Source organism: Haliaeetus leucocephalus, unplaced genomic scaffold (genome assembly GCF_000737465.1).
Source record: "Haliaeetus leucocephalus isolate CR32 unplaced genomic scaffold, Haliaeetus_leucocephalus-4.0 Scaffold636, whole genome shotgun sequence".
Classification (NCBI taxonomy): domain Eukaryota; kingdom Metazoa; phylum Chordata; class Aves; order Accipitriformes; family Accipitridae; genus Haliaeetus; species Haliaeetus leucocephalus.
In genome coordinates this window covers 6,197,875-6,211,679 of record NW_010973072.1, presented here as the reverse complement: position 1 = coordinate 6,211,679, position 13,805 = coordinate 6,197,875, and the positions used below count along the sequence as shown (strand labels likewise).

At 38.3% G+C, this 13,805-nt stretch overlaps 1 long non-coding RNA gene across 1 annotated transcript; it reads left to right on the top strand.

The window, feature by feature from the left end:
• Nucleotides 1-501: 501 nt before the first annotated feature.
• LOC104838634 lies at nucleotides 502-12,923 on the top strand. The gene is made up of 3 exons (XR_775091.1): nucleotides 502-689; nucleotides 6,581-6,671; nucleotides 12,740-12,923. It is a non-coding gene; the product is annotated as an uncharacterized LOC104838634 (long non-coding RNA).
• Nucleotides 12,924-13,805: the final 882 nt, after the last annotated feature.

Sequence of the window (13,805 nt, the reverse complement as noted above, 5' to 3'; positions counted from 1 at the left end):
CGCCCCGTCCCCTCCCCCCCACACCCCCCCCTGCCGCCATTTTAGTAGTTTTTAGCTCCCCGGCGCCTCCTCCCGCAGCACGGCCGAGTGGAGGCGCGGGAACTACGATGCCCATCATGCCTTGCGCGAGACCCTCTTGGCCCACCTCCCTGGAAGCCATGGGAAATGTAGTTGCCGGCGTTTTCTGCGAATTAAGAAACTACAATTCCTGTCAGCCTTTGCGCTCGCCTTTCCTTTTATGCCGTCTCCGCCTCCAATTGCGGGGGGGGGGGTAGACGGGACATGTAGTTGGCGCGAACGCCTCAGGCGGGACAAGAACTACCCGTCCCAGCAGGCAAGGCGCCAGCGTTCCCTCAAGCGACGCCAGTGTCTTGCCCCGCAGGTCTCTGGGATGCGCAGTTCGCAAAGGCTGCGGGAGGGCAGCGCCGCCGAAGGGCTGCTCCCCGTTCCCTCATCCCACACGAGGGTCGTTTCTGATGGGGACGGGCAGCAGCCGTGTGGGACGCTGCCTCGCCAGGGGACATGAGCCTGTCCCGGGCGCTCCCAGGGGCCGCCTGCGCCCGTCGTCGTCGAAGGGCCAGCCCGGCCGGCGGGGGGCGGCGCGGCGGGCGCTGAGGAGAGCGGGCCCGGCGCGGGTGTCACCTCACTGGGTTTCCCGCCTCCCTTAAGGACTGAGCCTCTGGAGTCAGGTGAAGACATGCTCGTTTTAGCTTTTATCTACGCAAAATTGCACCTACCTAGTCCTGGAAAGCATAGGTGCGGAATGACAACACAGTGATGGCACCTGTGTTGGGTCAGTAAACCTCCCAAATGAAGCTCACCTGAGGTGAGAGCCAATGTTTCTGTACGTGTCCAGCTGTAAGTTGACAGGATGCGTTAAAAGTTCCAATTCTGGCAATTCTACAGCACACTTTGACTTCTTTATTATAATTGAAAAAAAAAAAATCCAGGTATGCCAAATTCATTAGGACTTGTCGAGTTCTGAGGTCCTTGACTGGTAAGACTAGTAGAACGTATTAAAAAAAAAAAAAGGCAACAAAAAACTAAAACAAACCCAAACCCATTGCTTGAAGTTAAGTATGTCTGGAGGAGACAGGGAGGAACAGAGCGGAAATGAGTAGATTTTGGTTAGTAGGCTGCACATGGCTGTGGCAGCTTTTCATGTTGGAAGGTTCAGCGTTAAGTGCTTATAACTAAATGAAGTGAGTGCTTGGGAGAAGGGAGTTTCTTGGAGTGCTCACATGCGAGGACTGAGTCATCTGCAGCACTATTTATATTGAACACTGTAGGGCAGGTTACGGAGTTGTTTTGAAAGCAGATGGGCTTAGAACTAAAATGTAAAGATCTCCATTCAGTACAAAATCCTGTGCATTTTTGGTGGGAGAATGACACGAACTCCCCTGAAGTGGCATTTACGTAACATAATCCTGACACAAGAATCAGATGGTTTCTGGCTGCACACCAGCAGCAACATGTACACCCTTGACAAGCAAAAAATACTACATGGCAGGCAATACATGTGTTAATAGAAAAAAGTGCTGTGTTAATGAAAAATGTGCTTCCAATTGATCACATTCAGGGAAAACACTAGTGTACAGGGCAGCACTTATAAAAATAAAAAAAGAAAAATCCCCACTGACATCACAGATAATTCATTTTGAAAGAAAAAAATGTAATTCATAACAAAAGACTATACACCTCTGCTAATTGGAAGTCTTTCCTTCAAGCACCAAGAGCTTACACTCACCAGAGCCTGAAGAATGAGTTTTAAAGACCTTGTGAAAGCCACTCTCTGGTTATTCTCTGGTGCAGATCTCCTTTCCAGTTTTCAGACACACATTGCTAGGGCCTCTGTTGTTCAAAGAATATAATTAAGGAAGATTCTCACTAGTGTTACTGTTGTAATATTTAGAATGTTGTTAAACTAAAAGTAGAAGTTTCTCAGCTGTGTGTGGCAATCACGTTTCTGTTTTAAAAAAAAAAAGTCATATGCAGTCCCACTGAGGGCTGGAATAGGATATGATCCTTTTTTATCAGGGGAATGGAGGAAGGAGTTTGAAGTAAAGCTACAGGAGTAAGAAATAAGTTTCCGAAGCAGCTAGTATCATAAGGAATACCTCAATATAGGTTTGTTTGGTTTTTTTTTTTATTTATGTGGGTTTTTTGTTGTTGTGGGGTTTTTTGTTTGTTTGTTTTAAATACTAACTTTTGCCTGTTAGGTAACATTTATTAACCCCTAGGTATCAAATACATTTCTTTTAGTATGGAAACAAGGTAACACCATTTGGAACAAACCAGCTCATGGGTTACTACTGTTGAATAATAGATATCTAAGTCCAGTGGAAACCAAGCTTCATGAATTCTGCTGACAGAGTGGCTTGTTATTGTACACTTTTTACCGTCATTATGAGCATTTAATAGCTCAGGTTTATAATGACTGCAGTGCTGTATTGCAAGCTTGTTTTTTGTTTGAGCCTTGACACAGCCTACAAGTCAGGAAAGGCTTAACTGGAGGCAGGTACTGTATTTTCAGAGCATTTAAGACTTACCTTAAGATTACCAGCACACAGAACATGTAGGCAGCAATTCTTACATACACTTTGGCATTCCTTAGAAAGGCTTCTTGAAGGTTTTTGAAATGGAGCTTCATTCTGCCAGGTCCTAAAGTCCCAAGTCATTTTTTTTTTTTTTTTCTTTTTTTTGGGGGGTGGGGGTGGTGGTGGTGCAGGGAGTGGGGCCAAATATGTGTTTGATCAGAGGGATGGAAGTATGTATTACCGCTGATCTCAGGGGAGAAGAATTACTTGTGTTATCCAACATTCCTTCCTTCCCTGACAGGTACTTATTCCCTAGGTACTTGCTAGGATATAAACAATTAGTCCACAGAATTCAGAAGATGCCAGATGTCCTTCAGAGTGTACGAACCTGTTTTACAGGCTGTGCCGCACATAGGAATTGTGTAAACTCAAACACTAAATTTTTAACAGGGCTAGTAGTTTGTTTTTCCACTTACGAACAGCTGGTACTCAAAACAAAACCTAAGTGGAATCATGATAATTTTACTGGCAAAATATGTACTGGAATGTAAATGGTCATGTTCTCTTGAGGTTTTAAAGCATTATAAAAGCTTTTCTTGTTTAAATCTCTTTTGCATCAAAATGTTTAGGTCTTCACTTAATAAATATTAAAAAGCTTTTCTTATTGAGAACCACCCATATACATCCATCATCACATCATGACTGACCTAAATTATCAAAGCACTGCTTAGAAAAGAATTGGCTGGACCACCTCAGGGTTAACATGTCAGGACTGGGGTGCAGAGAAACTGTTTCCCCCCCAGTCACAGTTCTACCCATCCTTGCACTGCCTTCTAGCTGTTGTTAGACGCTTTGCTGAGTCAGTCTATCTCACTAGATTTAGCTACAGAACAATCCACTTTCTTTTTCCTCCTGGGTTACTGAGATGAATCAACTCTTAAGAGGTGTTTGACAAATGCCAAAGCTGGTATAAAGTAAGAATGGGGAACGGGACTTCTTTTTTAATGAGAGCAAGCTATTCACATATTAAGCTACCTCAAGGTAGTTTCACCACTAGTTTGCAGCTTGTGATAAGTCAATCCTATAGCAGTGAAATGGAGATCCTCATTCATATGATATTAGGAATAGTATTGTGTACTTCAGTAATAACTTTCATCCAAGGTTCCCACAAGCACTTTACACCCTAGCAGATGTACCAATGAAGTACCAATGTTTAGTTACGTGAACTGAAGCAGAAAAGAAAGATACGCTTCACTAAAAGGCTTCAAGCAGTTAACAGCTCACCACCAACAGGTAAGCTTATTGAACTCCATAAAATAGCAGCGGTCTAAGGGGGAACGAGAGTGGTTTTAGGGTCCTGGGTTACGAGTGAATTGACTTAGTTTAGCTTGAGATCAGGTAAGTTCCTGAGCTGCTGCAAAATGGGAAAGAAAGCATTTGGCTGAGATTGGGAGGAGCAGGAAAGGAGTAAGACTTCCCTTTCTGGTGTGGCAGCAAGCTGAAATTCAACTGACGCACTGCAAGCCGTGCCCTGAAATTTAAAAGTATTCAAATATGTACATTAGTTATGCACTTAAACGAGTAGCCTGTTATTTAGAATTGCTTTGAAGTCAGAATGAGCCTTTAAAAACAAAGCCAAAAGAATAAGTTATTTACCCAGGAGGAAGAAAAGACAAGAGTTACAAGGTAAATTATTAAAAGAAAAATATAGGAAACTTTGCTCAGATATGAAAGTGCTATTCTAGAAGTATAGCTCTTTATCTGAGGCTTATGTGAAAGAACAATCTCAAAAGACATTCTAGAAATTAAGTTTAGCATTACTTAGAAGAAGTAGGTGGAGTTAAATGAGTCCAGAAAATTTTTTTGGAAAAAGTGAATTAAGGCTGTACCTAAGTACAGCTGATAGACCCCTTGAAGGCTGTGTAAGAGTTTTTCTAAATACTTTTCATATTAATGAGGCCTGACACAGAACTGAAAATACTGAACTAGTTTAAGTTTGATTAGGTACCAGGAGATTACAAATTAATATTCATAAACTCTGGCAAATTCTCTTTCCAGGTAGTCTGTGGAGACGTAGCTCAGAACTAGAGAACAAAAAACACACTGTGTTTCACCATGATGGCTTTTTCAAGAGCCAAGTCTATCCTAAGCTTTGCTCGTGTTCCTGGAAGCATAAGTGAGTTATAAAGAGGCTTTTATGTTTGCACAAGGCCATGTAAAATCCAAACTAAGATATCTTGACCTGGAAACGTCTTTTCACTGATTTGTTTGTTCTAACCCTGCTATTTAATAAATGCTGTTTCTGACCTATTACTCTCCCTCTGCTGGACACTCACATAATTGCTCTATTTGTGTTTTAACATTAATGTATTTTACGCTATTTGAATGGAAGAGATTAAAATAAAAGTCTCCTTTGGTTTTCCAAATGTTTGAGGTCTCCAATCTAGACTTAAAGCCTTTATTTTAGAGCAGTTAAAGCACATATTTCAGGTTTCAAAAAAACCATAAAATTAATTGTTTTTACTTTAGATAGCAAAAGAAATACATGGACCTATATACCAAAATACCAGCTTATAGTTCTCTGTGTCTATCTCCTTACCTCTCAAACGGTTCATATGCTCAGCTTATTATTTTCCAAGGTAATCACACATCTCTCACTTTTGTATGTATACAAACCCTTTATTTCTCTTACTTGTGTATCTCTAGAAATAAAGAATGAAAGGTCATCCGTTTTACAAGTGCCACCCCCTTTCTTCAGGTTACTTTAATTGGAGGCTCAGAGTTCTCAGCTGTGTGATCTAATGCTTAGTTAGCCTGTTGTTTAGATTTGAGAAATCTGTAAGTTGAGTGCTAGCTAGTTCTTTTTTCAAGGTTCCCCTCTTCAAATGCACAGTCACTACAGTTTACTCCTTAGACAGAATTTCTTCTGTGGTTTAGATACCATGAAGCTCCAGACTGATAAAAAGTAGGGGGAGAGTGGTTTAGGTAAGTAGTTTTGCTATTAAAACTGTTTGTTATGTGTGGGTTTTTTTGCTATCAAAGCTCAAAATAAACAAAGATGTGTGTTTAGGTGTGCACGTTGGGAAGAATCTATACATAGTTTATAAACCTTATGACAGTTGAAAATGTTGTAAACAGCAGAAGGATTGCTTAATGTGGAAGGAATGTGCTGAGCAAAGAACATGCATCCAAGGAAGGGAAAAATGAGATCACTTCAATGATATATACAGTGACTGAGTTAGGATTGGAAAGGTTAGAGACAAGAGGGAATCTATTTTGAAGAAAGGCAGAGATTGTGTGGTTCTAGAGATCTGAAAGTCAGGTGTAGGATTGGTGGGAGGAGGCATCACGTCAGTTAAGATACTGAACCAGCTGAAAATAAATCCTGTTAAGTACAATGCAGACCTCTGTTCAATTGTTCTTGTGCTTTCATCTTGATTAATAACATGGTAATTAGTAAATTAACCTGCTGCTTTGTTAGAGTAAATTTGTTTTCACCTGTAAATCTGTTGGATGGGGAGAATAAATATTACAAGCATAAGATACATAGATTCTCTGGAAGTGATGAATGGAAACAGAGGATAATTTTGTTCCCTGTGGCCTGAGACAGATTTGAGAATCTCAGGGGCTGGGATGCTGAGGTGATCGAGCAACAATGATAACTTTTAAGTGCCAGATCCTCAGGAGATTTTCTTCCACTGGCTGTAAGCTAGTATTGTTCTAGCAGGAGACAAGTAACAGAGAGAATTTGCAATTCTGGATACCATCAAATTGTCAGTCTTGTAGCTTGATACAGAGGTAAAAAAAATGTAGGAAAGGTGGCTGGCATTTAAAGTGGGGCTTACAGTCTAACACAGATGCACAAGGTGAGTCCCCACTAGCAAACAGAGTTCAGTTGTACTTTATATACTTTTTCTAGACTGTTAATAAAGAATGTTTTTGTGAGATAATGAAAACGTTGAACTTAGCACTGAAAATATCAATACAGGGTGTTAATGCAGGGTATGTAACATGCTGTTTATTCACACCCTTTCTTATTGAAGTGACTCCCTGACAGGGAGAAGCTCAGAGCTGCTATGTCCACTGTTGGGTTCCATAACAACTCTAGGCCAGATCTCCTGCCTTATACATGTGGTAAGAGTTTTATAACACTTGTGTTTTACATGGTATCTGTCTGTCTCTAGGGAGGTGGGAATACAAAACTAGTTCCATGTGGGATTTTCATGTGCTTTCTTTTCCTCTTCTTAATTCTCCAGAATTCCAGCTGAGGGAGCATTTTGTCCATTAGAGATCCCTTAAGATTTTAGTTTTGGTAATGACTGAAGCAAAATGGCATTATTGTGATGAAGAAAGAATAACAGTGTCATGGTATTTTTAAAGCTGTTCTTCTATAGCTAGTTAACATGTTCACATTTTTGCAGAAAATAATTACTTCATTATGACATTGTGAGAATGAAATAGTGAGCTAATTTCTAAATAGGACTAATTATTCCAGAATTATTCTGTGCCAGTATTTTTATTCCAGAGAAGGCAATTTGCATGGGGAATTATTCCAGAATAGGGATGGCTAAATCAATTACAGTTTCCCTTCTGTCTTGAGAGAGAGCGCATATTGGTACTGTGATGTTGTACATGGGAATTTGAAATAAAGTAATTGCGTGTTACCTAAACTTGTCCACAAACACTTGAATAGCTAGAGGATTTAGTTAAAATTATCAGAAGAAAAATTCTTGTTAGACTTTAGTGTATGCCAAGCACTTTTTGTCATTCATAGTTGTTCGTGCATTTATTTTTGTTCTAACTCCTGTTGGCATTATACCACTGATTAGTTTTAGTTTGTTTTGTCCATCTGCAAAGTCACTAAAATAGTACTATGTGGGAGATTATTTTTCCAACACAAAATGAAAGTGCTTACATGAAAAAATGAAGAAAAAAATTAAGTTTACATTCTGTAAAAACTATTGCACCAACATAAAAATGTCACTGGCATTCTACTAAGTATTAGCTTAATCCAAACTTGCTTGCACAATTATTGTTTTATGCATTGTCCTTAGTAGTTACATAACTATGTTGGCACATGTGGAACGTCAAGACAAATGAAAAGGTATATTTCCCCAGAGGGTTTATTAACACTGCTTTTCTGTGCTATGCACTTAATCTTTTCCATAACTTGGTTCCTAGCTAGGTAAACTTTGAATGTAGTAACAGATACAGAAGTTGTCTGAGATTTAGTTGACAATGTTTATACTATTGTTATTTTAATTACTATTTTTAAGGGACATTTTTCTCTTCAGTTGTTTTCTTCTTTAATCTTTTTTGGAAATACCAGATGTGGCAACAGCAACATCACTCTTTTCAAAGCAGTGGTCTAATTAAAGTGTGCTGAACCAAACAGGCAAAATGCACATTGTTCTTGATTTTGCACTGTGCCCAAACGACATTAAACAATATTGTGTCTAAAAAGAGCATTGTTCTGTGCAGCTTGTAAAAGTTAATGAACATGGTGAATCCTTTAATAACCCTTTCCTTTTGTTTATTAGCAGTGTGTACCCCATTCCTAGAACAACTTATCTCCTCCCTGCCATACAGTTGAAGCATACGCTTAACAAAATACGGATTTCTGAAAATAACTGTTTCGGAAAGTTTTAATGCTTTTTTAGGAAATAACTGTCTGTAAGACTGCTGTTCCTTGAAGTGCAGTAACTTTTGGGAAGAAAAACTGGTGGTTTTTTTTCTATGTACATTGATCCCTCAGATTTTTAGGATTGTTGTGATGAGGTGATTTATAGGGGATTTTTTTTCTTTGGATTTTTTTCTATAAATAGCTTTAGAGAATTGGAGAAGACCCAGATCAAGCCTGTACGATAAGGCTTGACAGCTTAGGTCAGTTGCCTTAGTGAGTGGAAAAAAAAAATTACATGTGCTACCCAGAAGAGCTGTGCCAGCACAAAACGACAATGTAGAAGCAACTATACAGCCAGAAGAATTCCTTTGTCAGCCTAGCTAATGTTGTTTGTGAAAGGAATGTAATAGGCCTAGCAGAAAACCCTCTTTCTCTTGGTAAGTGCTATGTAATTATGCCAGCAGAATTTCTGAAGTACAGTCAGGCAAAAAAGCTGGCACAAGCATGAACAGAGAAACCCCAAAGCAGTGTCAGAACAAAGCTTTGTTGTTGAAGTTATGTGTGGTAAATAGACCTTAATCTACTGTTCTGTGAAAGATTAATTTCAATCTTTGTTTAATTATTGCCATAATGGTATTACTTTCTTCATTTTTTTCCATTCAGAGTTTTCGTTTTATTATTTCGGTGTTGAAACGCACAATAGCTTTTTTCAAATTAAATAGTGAAAGATAAAATTCTCCTTACCTTTTTCAGGTGACTAATTTCTGTCACATAAGTAATACCAATTTAACACATGTTAAAAATGGGCACTGACATGGATTTCTGGAAGTTTTAGGCTTCTGCAGATGTTTAAGGAAATGAACAGCCAAATTTGGGTTCATGTCAGGAAATGCTCTGGCTGGATGCTCAGTGCTTGGTATGCTTGTATTCTGCCAAAGTGGCATGTAACTCTAGGTCTTCTGCTCACATGACAGAAGGTTGTAAACCTAGAGTGTGTGTGTACAGCTCCAAAATACTACCTCCTGGTCTGTGCTGTTACCTACCTGTGCTCCCTTCACCAGTAAAAATTACTTGATTTCTTGAAATCCTGTTCAGTAGTTTGATACCCTAATAGAACTGTCAGTATGCTAAAATTATTATTCTAAACAACAAATAGATGTTTTACTGCTTCCAGATGTAGATTTGAAGTTCAGAGAGGAGTTGTCAGTGTTTGATAATCATAATAGGAGAGCAAAGAAGAGTATTTCACACTGGTCTTTATACAATTGTCCCTGGGTGTCACTCTTGAGTCAGACTGAAACACTTTAGAAGCAAATCTGAGAATTGTTTTTCCTTTTCTTCTTTCTGTTGTTTCTGCAGGTGACACTTTTCTTCTTAAATTTATTTCCCATTACTCTCCATAATGATGTCAACTCCAGCAGGCCAGCTTAACTTGTCTGAATTATATTATTCTTAGAGGATATCTTGGGGAGTTTTTGAACTTAAGTTACAGTAATGTAACAGCAGAAATACCTCCCTGGCAACACTTTCTGGATTTGCAGTTAAATGACCGATTACTATATTGATAAATCTTTTCTTATTTTGTACAACTCTACTAATTTCTGTCAGCCTTTTGGAGCAAAATCAAGTGATGAGGAGAAAGCATTTGTTAGTATCAACATGTAATTCTATGTGGAAAGCCAATGCAAGCCCTGTAAATGCCATAACGGAGAAAAAGCTGAAATGTAACTTCACTGTTAAATAAGCTATATATTTATTATTCCCTAAAGGTAAGTATTGCTGTAGGAGAACCATCAGTATATCCAGTCATCTCAGACATATTTTTTTTTGTGTGTGTGCACAGCCTATATATAACAAAACAGTGTGCTGCTTAGAGGATTTAATATGTATTATACAAGGCAGTGGATAAATTATTAGCAAAACATAACTACAGTTTCTAAGTAACAATATCCTTATCTTAATGTCACTTAATACATTTATTCTTAGTGCTTCTGGTTTTTGTTTCATTTGTTGGCTGAATCCAAGATTCTACTTTATAAACAGCTTCTGAATTCAGGCATTACATCTCACATTAAAGCCAGCTGGTATAGTACACTTCTCCCAATAAAGTGCTAAATTTTTTTAAATTTTTAACTCCCTCCTATCAAAATTACTCAAAAATGAAGGTTGCACAACAATCTTGTTAAGATAGAAAATGTCTTCCTTACTCCTGTAGCACATCATTTCCCTAAATCTGTTTTATTGCAAGTGCCATCATCCATCTACATAATAACTATCAAATATATTTCCTGCACACTGCACCAAATAATCCTCTGTTGAATGAGTTAGCTTTTATCTGGCACAGTTTGACAATTGTTTTTGAGAGTGAACAACACAGTGTTTTACTGAATTGAGAAACAGTTATGTTGGATTAATTTCTGCTTTAAGAATAAATATTTGTAGTGTGGTTTTTAGAGGCATGGGCAGATAAGAAATGGTCCTCCAAAATGGAATTTCAAAACTGCTATATAGATACTTGTCTTCAGAAGTTCTGGGGAATCTCATGTTGTCAGTGAAAACAGCAGGTGAACCAGAGGACATAGATTTTGAAATAATGTGTGTTTTAGATGTGTAGCAAGGTCTGTCACTGGGAATTACTGCTTATCAAGATCTTCTGATTATATGCCTGCTTTCAGACCCTTTGGAAGTAGGACTTCTGAATGTTAGGATGTGCAGAAAACAAAGGCAACAGGCCCTGACAACTGTAATTCCTCATAGTTTTTCTACCATTTGTCACCTCTGTTTCATCATTACATACATCAGTAAAACTATATATAGCTAAGGAGAAAAGACTGACTTTTATGGTGGTTGTTTATATGAATGACACATTAGAGACCCTTTACTATCATTGCTCCCCAGTTTGCTATGTGTGAAAAATGCATTGCTTAATAATCAAGGATTTGTGTTTTGGGGCACATCTATCAAAAAAAAGAAGTAATTTATCTCTAAAGGCTGAAAGCTTTGGGAAGTAGTAGTCCAACTGTAGGAGGAAAATAATTGCTGTAAGAGACAGCAGTATTCTCCAGAGCTCTGATGAAATGAGCTGTATTTAGCCTTTTACTTGAGGGGAGGTTTCCTAGAGTTTGAAAAAATGAGACTTCTTTGTATTTACTTCTGTGTCTTATAATAAATGTGTTTGAAGTCTAACTAGCCACACAGGAAAACTGTTTCTGGCCAACTGGTTATAAAGAGTGTAGACGTATCTGCCACGATATCTTATGATCCCATATACACAATATCTAATAATTAGACATAAATTAATTTCTACTCTACTTAAGAGTTTGACAAGACTTTTAAAATGAAGACATTGGTGCATTAGTTCACCAAATTTGTACTTCTGTGGTGGACTTGGTTTCACATCCCCACTAGGTAATCAGCTGTTTATCCTTCTGTTCTGTTTCTGGCTTTTTCCCCAGGCCCTAGGGAGTAAAGCTCTATGAACTGACTGGATTAACAAATTAAAGCTGCTTGCCATGTGGTCAGGTAAGCCTTAGAGCCCTTCCTTGAGCTTCAGAGTGAAGAGCAGGACTATCCCTTTCACTAACACCAAGACATTTAATCAGCTTAGCTGTATATAATCTAACCACATCTTTGGTGACCTACAGACCAGTCTTACTAATTAGACATGAATCATCTTTGTGCCAAAATAGGCTGATTTAGAATATATCTCATTACATTTGAGTGACAAAATATTTTAGGAATCACAATATTAACGCTTCTGCATATCATATAACAGATGTATTAAAGTACAATAACAGCAAGCTGTTTTGGGGAGAGAGGTATTTTGGGTACACAGGAAAAGCCATTGCCAATAAGTAAAATCAGATGCACTTCTTCTGGACTAGGAAAACAGAGGAAAGAGTTTAATAGCAAAAAGTAAAGTAGTTGTGAAGACTCTAATAATACTACCTGTGGTAGGAGTTCATCCTGTAGTTCATTCCATTGTTAACTGTCTCACAAAGTAATGTCAAGTCTTACACTCCTCTCTAATATTTTTTCCGCAAGTCCTATATTTGGGTTACATCTGCTGGGAAGCATCTCTGCCTCCAGGTGAAGCTACTTGTGTAGCGTCAATAGATCATTTTAAAATTATGTTCCACATAACAGCACTGAGTTAACAGTATGCCTTGAGAATCTCTGGTTGTTTTTTTTTTTTAATTATTATTATCTGGTCTATGCAATTTCTTCCAAACTACTGTCAGTGTTGCTCTGTCAACATGTGCAGAAGGTTATGGAAGGGGGAAGAATGTGCATTGCCTGGAGGACATAAAACTGTATGAAGTTACCATTGTCTACTTGCTTCCATTACCCCTCTGAACTTCTTTGTATTACCAGCGACACCCTCAGTAAGAGCGGCAGCTATGGGTTCTTTTTACATAACACATCAAGACTTAAGTTACTTTTCCACAAATGTTCTTAATCTGCTTGAGAAAGCAGTGTTGATTTAATCACATAAGTTTCAAACTTAGAAATAGAATGTGTATTTTACACATCACTGAAATGGTATTCTTTTTTTTTTTTTTTTTTTTTCTTTTTCCAGATTGTCCAGAAAGATGCTATGATCTGGAAAGGAAAACTTAGGTCCACATCATGAACTTATAACTCTTTGTTTCATTAGACCATTCTAAACAGATTCAGACCAGTCCAGTCTACCTTAGACTTATGTGAGTTATTTAAGACAGTTGTTTGGAAAATTCTTGAGCCATCTGGTTTTCTAGAAAAGATTTATCACACCTATTGCACAATAGTATCTTTTGGAATGTATCTTGCTTTTAAATTATCAATGATGTATTTTTCTTTGCATCAGTAGAGCACAGAAGCCTGAAGTTTGATTTCAGACTTCCTTTTGAACCTCAGAAGAATCTGAGCTATAAAACTGGTCATCTTTCCAGAAGGTTCTTTAAGGGTGTCACTTTACATTTCAGAAATGAAATTTGTAAGTTTCAGGGATGAAATCATGTCTGCATTAACTGTACCAGAGAAAGTATTCTTACTGTTGAGCGTTAATTTAAATGGTTGTTGTGTTGACGATTTCACTACATTTTCCCTGGAATTTATAAATCCTATTTGGGTATAGCAATGGTGGGCATAGAGAAGCAATGTTATAAGCAGTGTGTCTACTCATTCTAGGCATATTTTATTATTTCTCTTGTTGCTTTTAGATCAACATTTCTCTCTTTAAGTCCATTTTTCACAGTTTTTATGAATAGTACCATGTCATATCAAATACATATCAGTTGTAGGATACATTATGGTAATAAGGCGTGCATAACAAAGTTCAACAAAGACAAATGTAAGGTTTTGCACCTGGGAAAACATAATCCAGGAGTGCAGCACAGGCTGGGATCTACCTGGCTGGGAAGTAGCTCTGTGGAAAGGGACCTGGTGGTCCTGGCAGACAGCAAGCTCAGTATGAGTGAACAGTGAGCTGCTGCGGCAAATCAAACCAACTGGATGCTGGGTTGCATGAACAAGGGCATCACCAACAGAGATGAAGTCATTATCCCACTCTACTCAGCGCTTGTCAGGCCACACCCAGAATACTGTGTTCAGTTTTGGTCCCCGCTATACAAAAAATATGTGGACAGGCTGGAGGGGGTCCAGAG